Source organism: Crocodylus porosus, unplaced genomic scaffold (assembly GCF_001723895.1).
Source record: "Crocodylus porosus isolate Cpor-Errol unplaced genomic scaffold, CroPor_comp1, whole genome shotgun sequence".
NCBI classification, from domain to species: Eukaryota; Metazoa; Chordata; order Crocodylia; family Crocodylidae; genus Crocodylus; species Crocodylus porosus.
This window is the reverse complement of record NW_017728906.1, coordinates 201984404-201994697: the sequence shown is the minus strand read 5'-3', so window position 1 is coordinate 201994697 and position 10294 is coordinate 201984404. Positions and strand designations below refer to the sequence as shown.

At 53.7% G+C, this 10294-nt stretch overlaps 1 protein-coding gene and 1 long non-coding RNA gene across 2 annotated transcripts in view; both read right to left on the bottom strand.

The window, feature by feature from the left end:
- The window catches only part of P2RY6 (pyrimidinergic receptor P2Y6), a 16067-nt gene extending 12316 nt beyond the window's left edge, over positions 1 to 3751 (bottom strand). The window contains exon 1 of the mRNA XM_019530526.1: positions 2790 to 3751. The gene's annotated coding sequence lies outside the window, so the exon portion shown is untranslated. The remainder of the gene's footprint in view (positions 1 to 2789) is intronic.
- Positions 3752 to 3916: 165 nt separating this feature from the next.
- LOC109306889 overlaps positions 3917 to 10294 on the bottom strand; it is a 15590-nt gene continuing 9212 nt past the window's right edge. Inside the window, exon 3 of the long non-coding RNA XR_002100136.1 lies at positions 3917 to 3926. This is a non-coding gene — a long non-coding RNA (uncharacterized LOC109306889). The remainder of the gene's footprint in view (positions 3927 to 10294) is intronic.

Sequence of the window (10294 nt, the reverse complement as noted above, 5' to 3'; positions counted from 1 at the left end):
AGGCCGAACAGGTTCAGGTCCCGTCGCCTCTCCTCGTAGGGCCTGCCCTGCTGCCCCCTGACCATGCGAGTGGCCTCCTCTGGACCCTCTCCACGCTGTCCACATCCCTCCTGAAGTGCGGCACCCAGAACTGGACGCAGTACTCCAGCTGCGGCCTGACCAGAGTCGCATAGGAGGGGAGGATCACCTTGGTATGTGAATGAGAGGAGGGCAGAGATGCAGCTCAGGGATATGCTTACTAGATGGTCTGGGGTGTTGATTGCAGCCGTGTTGATCTAAGGACATAGACAGACATGGTGCTCTGTGTAAAAGTGGTATCTTTTATTAGCCCAACTAAATAGTTGGAAAAAATGGTCTTGCAGGCTTCAGAGTTCGAAGAAGGGTGTTTGCACCCAAAAGCTTGCCAAGAACAATTTTCCAACTATTTAGTTGGTCTAATAAAAGATATCACATTTACCCAAAGAACCTTGTCTGCCCACTAGAAGGTGTAGCTCAGATGACAACGAACACAGCGGGCCAAGCCAAACGGGTCCCTAACATCCCCTGGGCACTGCAGTGCCTTCACAATTCACAAGCAGGAGCCCGTGAAGGTCTCCAGCGTGATTCCCCTGACCTGCCTCGAGAGGCCCCCAAGTGTGTGCTCACAAGCTGGATACACTTGCTCAGCCTGGGATTTGCTTTCTCCTGTTTGCAAAGGGGGATGACTATGCTCTGGCATGTTCAGCAACCACGAGAAACAGGAGGTACCAGGTACAGCTAACAAAGCTCTGATGAAGAAAGTCCTGCCTTCCAGAGGTTACTGGATTTTATGCTGACCATCCAGCTGGTCCAATAAAAGATATGGCCCACAACCCTTTGCCTCTCAGGCAAGGCTAATGCAATCGGGACAGCTAAATGTCTCAAGTTAGTCCATAGCCAGCAATTAGATAGGGCTTGGTGCAACAAACACTGCAGAGATTCCTGGTCTTCAAGGAGCTCATGCTTCAGAGCATGGGCAGGATTTAGAGGGAGGTCTGCAGCTGCTACCATAACACACAAAATAGAGGGGAAGAGGAGAGTTGGGGTGGGGGCAAGTTATAAACGCCAAGCCAGAAAAAGAACAATTCAGCAAACAGCAGGTTTGAAAATGGCATCTTATAAACGTGTGTATACACACTCACACACACATATGCACACAAGAGCACACATACAAACACATGCACGTGTATGCACAGGCACAAACATGCATGCACACACTTATTTTTAACAACCCAGCTTACTGGAAAAGCACGGTGCTCTCATGGAAGCCATCTGATACCTATTTAAATGCAAAGGGAAGTCCCCCATTGATTTCAGTGGGAACTGGAGAGGTCCCAACACAATCCAGGTGAAGTAGGCAGTCAGAGCTAGCACTTTTCCCTGCCCTTTCATCACCCTCTGCAAGGCTCATAAAACACAGAGTCACAAGTGCGATGCACCTGCCAGCTTGCGGATAGGTTTCACGGGACCGGTACCTGCTCCCTGGCAACTAGAGTCTGGCTGCGTTCATTTTGGTACCTCCCTGGAAAGCCCCAGGGGCCCCGAGGCAAACGTACTGCAGCCATATACTGATGCAAGTCCTCTACCAGAGGCAAAGCTGCTCTTGCCCGGGAAAACCCACCCCGGTTCCAACCTAGGGTAAATTTGTCCTGGAACAAGGTAGTTTTTGCCCAGAACAGCTGTTTCAGCACTATTGCTCCAACATCCCTGCCCTGGGACAGACACGGCTCTGGTGTGCTGCCGCATGAGTTGAACCCAGGGTGCTAGAGGTGCGGGGACTATGGTGGTCCACCCGGCTAGGGACAGGAGAGACTGGCACTCACTTGATGATTTCTGCCCTTTCAGCGCAAGCTAATGAGTCTCCAGCCAGAGCTAATGAGTCTCTGTGCCCGTGATGCCTGGACGGGCTGATCACCCACCAGCCATGCACCTCACACTTGGCTGGTATCCGTCCTCCCTGCACCCCAGAGGCAGTGGAACATCATGCTCGTTTCACAGGTGGGAAAACTGAGGCACAGAGAGACCCAGGGATAGGCTGGGAGAGCTGGCAAAGGGAATGCAGGCCCTCCCAGCCCTGGGAGAGCTCCCTCACCACTGCACAGCGTCTGATCCAAGCCAAGAGCTTTTGCGCCTGTAACGCTGAAGCAAGGGAGAAAGGAGCCTCTGGTCGATGGAAGCCGAAGGACTCACGGGCTGCAGCTAGGAGTAGACACTAGTGCCCAGAGAGCCCTGCAGGTTCAAGCTTGTGAACACCTCCCCAAGGGCACATGCCACCCCGGCTGGTCTTTGGCACCCTGTCCCGAAAACAAAGCCGGCTCCTTGCTGTTTCCTTCCCAGTGCAGGGAGTGTCTAGAGCGGGGGGTCAACCTTTTTTGGCAGGTATGGCACTAAGTAGCCCCACACCCTCCCTGAAGACCACTCCAACCCTCTTCCCCTGGCCGATGTGCTGCTCTGCTTTCTGCTCCCCCCCTCGTGCTCCGTGTCCAATCCACCGCTTCCTGCCCATGCTCCATAATCACCTCCTGTTTTCCGCCCTGTGCCCCTGCCTGCTCTGCTGCTCTGCTTTCTGCTCCTGGCCCTCTCTGTTGCTGCCCATGTCCTCCCTAAACTGCTGTGCATCACACGCAAAGGCTGCCCATGCCACCCATGGCAGGTTGGCCACCCCTAGCCTAGGTCTTGGTCCACGCCCAGGTTTGAATGTGCTGAGTTATGGCTTCCTATGCGAGGCCACTCACCAGACTAGAGCATCTAATGTGTGCTCTGCTACTTACCACAGCTCACAGCAGGGACAGTTGGGAAGGGAGCATGGCCTGTGGGGATGGCTTAACCCTGAGTGACCAGCTTGCAGAATAAGCCACTCTTCAGCCTCCTCTCCAGCGGACAGATGGTCCCCTATGGATCCTTAGTGGGCTCTGGTGGAAGGCAAGTGGGTGGTATGCACCGTGCATCACACAGACCGATAAGACAACTGTAAAGGCAGCAAAGGGCTGTTAATAAAAGAAGCAGAACCGGAAAAGCAACGGGTGACGCTCTGGGCGCTTGAGCAAGGAACAAAGCCCCAAAGTGATAGCATCAGCAAATCTGACCATCTGTGGGGTCCATTAACCACAGCCTCAAACCACAGAACAGGATCTGGGACTGGCCCGAAAAGCAGGGCTGCAGCGCAGGGCAGAAGCAAGGGGACTCTCTGTGTTCATTGCCGACAGAGAGATCCTGACCCCGTTGCCAGAAAACCAATGTAGAGGGGACCAGGAGGGAGAGACAGAAGGAGCTGGAGGGGGTCACACTGCATCAGCCTCATGACAACGAGAACCAGGTCCAAATGTCAAGTGGCAGAGAGTGGCTGTGTGGCGGAGGGGGGCTTTGCCGATCCACACCGCCAAAGGCCACGCTAAGGAGAGCACGAGTGAGATGCACTGAGCTCATTCCCTCCAGGGACATTTCTCTGGGCACCGACAATGGGAAGGAGAGCTCGTCATCCGGCGTGCTGGGATATCGCTATGGAAGGTGGAAGTATGTGGCTGAAGAGCGCAGTTCCCGCGCCGGGGCTGTGGTGCAGCGGCAGTCCACACGCTGTGGATGGTTTGCATAGAGCCGGTAGGTGCAGCGGCTTCGGCTCTTGTTTCCAGCAGCTGCTGCAGCCACTTGTGCTTTTCACTGCCATGAACTGGGAAGAAGAGGCCTCGTCACCTCTTAAACTCTCTCCTTATCCCCAGCTTGTTGCCCCCTCACCCAGCTCCAGAGCTGCGGGAGGCGGTGGCCAAGGCTTGAGGTGGCTCCTGCCACATCAGGGTGTCTGTGCTCGAGCAGGCTCTCCTTCAGATCACTGCAGCCTCCTCTCCAGCCTCCCAGACTACTCACATCATCGCCTTCAGCCACCGTATGGGTCCCCCTTGGTGACAGGCTGGCTAGGACATATCCCACCGCCCGCTTCACCTCTGTTTGCTTCCCCTGCAGTCAGCTGAAGGGCTCTCGGGGTTCGGACAGCACCGCCCTGGCCTGCCTCAGGACCTCAGCTCCGTGACACCAACACAACCAACTCCAGGGCTCTATCTGTGTCCTTCCCCACTGCCCTCCTGGACCAGTTTCCCAGAGCTGTCCTTATTTATGAGTTAATCTCCAACCCCAGTAGGACCAGTGTCTTCTGATGCCAGCCCCTTCTCAACTCTCACTTCTTCTCTCATGGCCAGAAGAAGCCAGTTTGTTGACCATGGCCCTTTCCAGATGTCCTTCACCATAGGATGGGATGGGAAGGGAAATGCCCTCCCAGATATGACCTCCAGTCTCTGCCTTTCCCATGGCATCCCATCTGCTGGGAGCTCTCTGGGGCTGGGATTGTTGTGAGTTGTATGCATTGTACAGCCCTGAGCTCAACTGCAGAATTAGCAATATGGACTTGGATATCATGCGTGGAGCTTTGTTTTCAGGAGAGGCCAGACCAGCCTCTCTTCCCAAAGCTTGGACACAGGCTTAACTTCTCCTCTAGTTCAGCGGGTCCCAAATGAGGGCCTGCTAATTAGCTCTGCTGAGAGGCAGATATTCTGTGCCTAGCATCATGTGAATACGGCGCTTGGCAGCATCGGGAGGAGTCCTCGCAGTAGCTGCAGCAGGATGTTGCAATCCAAGGCTGACTTTTCAAACTGGGGGCAAAAATCCCATTTCAGGGAGTCCTCAGGGGACACTGGGACATGGCCCCACAATAGCACCCTGCTTCACTCCCCTGGAAAATTCAGCCAGTCCTGGAGAGGCATCCATGATCAAGGGAGCATTGTGGGAAAGTTTGGGGTTGGCCCCATTTTTCCATCTGTAGGAGGAGGTCAGCGATAGCTGTATAGCTCCCAGAGAGTTGTAATGAAGCTTAGTGCGTTCATGGACATAATTGTACCACTTATACGGCCTTTGTGACTATAGGGCCTTCAGATCTTGAATCTGATTTTTCTCACAAGCCTTCCTGTGAGGTGGGAGTGGGAAGGGACTCTAGGTCAGACTGAAAGACTGTGGCAGGGACCAGGGATTGAACCCATCTTTCCTCTGGGTTTGACTTAAGTGCCTTAAATCAGTGGCCTACAGGCTGGATCAGGCCCATGGAGCCATTTTATCCATCCTGTGGCGCGGAGGCGGCAGCGGTATGGGCTGAGTTGGAAGCAGCTTGTGCTTTGTTTAGAGGCTTCTGCTTCACCAAGTGTCTAACCCCTGCTCCAGTGATCAGTCCATGCTGCGTTGTGCTCTGTTACTCCAGGAAACACTGGGGTGACCCCCCTGACATCCCCTCGGCACGGAAGAGGAACAGCTCCGAAGCGAGTCCTACCCCGCATCTGCAAGGCTTCCTCGCCAGAGGCCTCCCTCTGTGAAAACTCTTCTGACTTTTAAACCCTTGTGCCCATGCAGTCATCTGCACCTTTCCCTCGTTTCCTCATTTCCCTTGGCCCATGCACATATGGCAAGTCTCGGTGCAGCTGAGAAGTTCATCGGTGCCACGTCCGTTCTCCAAGCGCTGAGTTTGCCAGAGCAACAAAGAGGCTTATTGTTTCCCGCACTCATTCCCGTCCTGCCGTCGTGAACGGTGATGCGTTCCAGACCCCTTTTCTTTCCCTCGTGCTACTCTAAAGAGGAAGCAGGGTTTCAGGACTTTCCCCCCTGCTTCTGGCTTTTGCAGTCTTGGCTACATACGTCTCTGCTGACTCGGCTGCACGGCCAGCGCCATCTCTGTTTAAGCCCTCCTCCAGGTCTTGGGCCCACACACCAGCTCCCGCAGCACTCTCTCCAAGCCAGAGTCCAATTTCCAGCCACTGAGTCAGTCACAGAGTTTATTTGTTCAGTGGAATATCAATATACAGGAAAACAGCCCATGACCTGCATGGCCGAGAGGCTCTGTGGCTCTTGGCAAGTGCTTGGATATGAAGCAATTATTGATCTGCTCCCCACTGGGATTTCCAAGAGTTCGCAACTTGTGTTGAAATTGTCTAGGAGACGCATCCGTTTCCAGACGAGCCCAGCAGTCACTTGGCCACATTGTCTTGGCTGTATCCCTGGGGGTGCAGTGTCTTAGACCAGAAGTGACCAATGGTCCTGAATTTTCCAGAGGAGCAAAGCAGGGTGCTATTGTAGGACCATGTCCCAGTGTCCCCTGAGGACTCCCTGAAATGGGATTTTTGCCCCCAGTGTGAAAAGTCGGTTTTGTATTGCAACGTCCTGCTGCAGCTGCTGTGAGGACTCCTCACGATGCTGCCAAGCACCACGTTCACATGGTGCTAGACACAGAATAGCTGGCTCTGCCTTTCAGCAGACCTAATTAGCAGGTCCGCAGGGTCGTACAGAGAGAGATACCAACATCCGGGGCTGAAAGTGGTGCCAATGATCTGGGGAGCATTAATTGTACCCTTCATGTTGCTCCCTGAAGCAAAATCATCTCACTTAAGGCCAGGTCTTCAAAGCCTGGAGGCACCAAAAAGTTGTGGAGATTTTGGGATCATGAGCCCAGGTGATGCCTCAGATGCAAGAACTGAACCCCAGTCACCCAATGCCGAGGGCTGCACATTAGCCTCAAATGCACCCTCTCCTGTTATCATCCATTATGTTACCCCAGGCAGCACAAGAACATGCAAGTGGAGATGTCCCCTTCCCCATCAGGGAAAGGGGCCTGGAAGATGGGATGGGCTGGGAGTGCTTGCAACGGCATGGAGAGATTGCAATGCTCTCCAAAGGATCCAGGGAGGAATGTGGCTGAGGAGATGCAGGCAAACTGGGACGGGAGCCCTATCTACATGTCAGGGTGGTGTGGAAACAGGAGGAAGTCATGGGGTGTCCATGCAGGCCATGAGGAGGGGGCAAGTGGATGGAGCTAAGAGCAACACTGGGGCCAGTGCAAGGCTGGAGGGAAGAGGTTCACTTCGGCCAGCGAGAGGGAGGAAAATGCGAGGGAGCAGGTCTGGATCAATACCAAAGCTTTCAGCCCATCGCTGTTGAGAGGAGGCTCCTTGCTGGCAGCTGGGGAGGTTTATGAGCCTTTTTCTTTGGCTGTTCTCCATCTCTCAGGGACCGCATCCTGCAGCTTGTACTGACAGGCTGGGCCGACACCAGTGAACATGCCTAGCCCATCCCCCCCACGTTAAGAAGCGCGTAGCACTGCAGGGGCTCGACCCCCTGGCCTCACACATCCTTGACATGTGCTCTAACCAGTTGATCATCCTTCCTCACCCAGCAAGAATGGGGTCCACCACTGCCCTCTAGCTCACTGCTTTCTCCAAGCCAGACATGTACCACGCAAAGAGACCCTAAAAACAGCGATGGCTCTGGGTGTGCCCAGAATTCAGATCTGAATCCAAACACCCCCCAAGGGGCCTAAGTCCTTCTCTGATAGAAGTGCCTTTTCAGAGGCAACAGCATCACTTTGAAAGGCACCATCAGTGCCCCGGGGTGGGTGTTTGATAGTCAGAAAACTCCTGGGCTCCAGGTCCCATCCTCCAAGCCCAGCCTGCAGGAGGGGGCTGGATGAGCAGAAGGATCCCTTGCTAGCTGGCTAGAAGACCCTCATGCTAAGGAGGGGAAGGAGAAAGAAATGGAGAAGAAAGAAATGAGAGGCATTCTGGGAAATGGGTCCAAGGATCAGAGAGGGTTCTGCGATGCACTTGAAATCTCCTGACACACTTGGTATTTTCATACTGGGGGGAGATGCTGGGTGTTTTGCCTTGGTGTTTCGGTGGGTTTTGGCCAACGTGTCTCCAGGTTCTCAGGGTTTCTGCACCAAGGGCAGAATCTATTGCATCGCCTTTCCTGCTCGTTAGCGGAGAGCGGGGAGTCTGGGTCAGTCCTGCCGTGTCCGGCCGTTACGGCGGGGAGACTAACCAGCGTAGTGGACCGCTTTGATGAAGACGCCAGATCGCGGCGTCATCCTCACCCTCCGGTTCGCCCCAGAGCACCGGGAACAAGCCGCATGCTGGAAGCACGTTAGACCCCGCTGAAAGGCAGCAGCTGTTTGACAACTCCGATGCACAGCAGCGCAGAGCAGGCAGTGCAGGCTGCCCTGTCCAGTGGGAACTGCAATTTCCCCTGCTGCAAGACCTCCTCCTAGGTCAAAAGACAGGAGGCTGCAACACTGCAGTGCCTTATATCCTGCTGCGATTTTGATCCTTCTGTGGGTGACAGTGCTGCCAACACCTCTCTCCAGTTTCCTCAGCAGTCTCCAGTCAAAATGGAGAACTGGACAGGGCCTCTGGTCCATCACATCCAGTATTGCATGCCGTATGATCCCCTTCATAAACGGATCAAAGCTCTGATCACAGAGCCCCGGCCCTGCCTGGCTTGCAGGCACCGAAGGGGTGACTCTATCCAAAGCAGTAAGGCTGGAGCGATTGTGTAAACTGTTTTCTTCCCGTGAGCCCGGCTCTCAAAGGAGATTAAATTACAGGTGTTTGTGCCCGGTTGCACAATTCATCCCTCCTGCTGCAGGTGCGTCACAGGTGATGTCAGCTCCTCAGCCAGCAATCGACCTTGACAGCTCCTTTCACACATCTGACTAGGACCTCAGCCTTTCCTTCCTGATCACTGGCCCAAGGCAAATGCCAAGGGGAATTTATTGTTCTGCAAAGCATTTCTACTTGCCCCAGGCGAGAGGGGTCCTATACCTGGCCTAGATGAGGAAATGCCAAGCCTCAAAGTCAGCACTGCTCAATAATTAGGCTTTGCCTTCCCTTCCCTTCATTTCTGACTGCTAGCTGAGTGGAGTGCCCTGCTGTGATCCAAGCCAGGATGCTGGTGCAGCTTGCTCTCATGGCCCAGCTGTAACACTGGCTCCCTGCTCCAGCAGGTCTCCAGGCAGCAGCCAAAGCTAAAGTAAAACTGATTTACAGCAGAAGAGCAGTGTTTACAGCAGTGTAAGAGCATTTGTGCAGCCTGGTGCTGCTTGGCCCATCAAGGCAGAAAACACGTGGGAAGGGGACATCCAAAGCTCATAAGCAGCTCTGGGTGTTCATGTCCAGCCCGAGATACATCGCGTGGTGGACGTTCCAATGGTTCCTCCACCCGGCTGTGCAGGCTCATAAGATTTCACGTTGTGGCAACGAGCTTTGCCCAGTCAACAGCCAAAGTAGGCAAGGAGACAGAGCGGAGTGGGTAGAGCCAATGACTTGGCTATTTGGATTTGGAAGGCAGATTGTCTGTGGTCTCTGTGGGTTGCAGGTCTGGATCATGGACAAGAGTAATGGTGCTTGCTTTGGACAGCCAGGAGTTACCTGGCTGGGAGAGTGGTGAAGATGAGGACATTGTTAGTTTTACTGTTGCCGGTGTAGGTGTGTGTCTGCCATGTACCCCACCACATTTTATCAGGTGTGACTGGGGGTCTGAGGACACCTATTACCATGTTTACTCAAATACGAAACAAGGTTTTTTCCCCTAGCTCTTGTCTTATAATTGCAGGCAAGGAAACTTCATTAAATACATTGTATATCATTAAGCAGCTGCCAAAAGCAGCATATGCTCAGTAATGGAAAACAACTATGAAGTTGATTAAATGCAGCCAACATTGAGCATGACTATAAAACATGTGGTCCATGTTGGGCAAACATACTGATTTTTTTTTCCGTTTCCAGGGCCAAATCAGTTCTGAATCCAGTTCTAGATCCAGGTTTGGGGCCTGCACATAGGATGCCTGACATGGATTTGGTAACATCCGAAGCCCCAGGCTGATGAGTCTGGGAAGGAGAAAACTTGCTGGTGTGTAGTTTCCCGTGCCTCTCCCCTGTGCATCAGGTAAGTGTGGTTTTCTCTGACTTCACCATCGCTTTGAGGAAGAAACAGGCTTGTTAGTGGGTGGTCTCTAGTCACACTACCAGGAAGGTCTCGCCTGCCATGCCTTTTCTGTTAAATGGTTTGTTATTGGGAGGAAGATGGTTGGTCCCATCCCCCTAGGTGCCTTCCTTTGAGTGTCCCAATTGTCCTTCCTGCTTGGGGCTCTGCCGAGCACTTTGGTGCTTGGGCCCACTAGATTTGTGATGGAGGGGATTGAGATGTCGTCTTTGCCCGAGCGTTCCCTACTGCGTTCTTGCCTTACTTACGCATCTTCCTGATTGGCGCTGTCCTGTGCCCAGGCATCTGACTCTCTACTGGGGCTCTACACTTGCTGTAGGCCCACCGGTCATTAATTCTTGCTTCGCTTGGTCCTGCCAGATACCAGTCTGTGCCATAGATGTCCGGTGTCCATGAAGCTTTTGCTGGTAAGTCCCCGGACCTTTGCTGGTCCTGGGTCTCACTGAGAACCCCTTCCTGGGGCATCCATCAA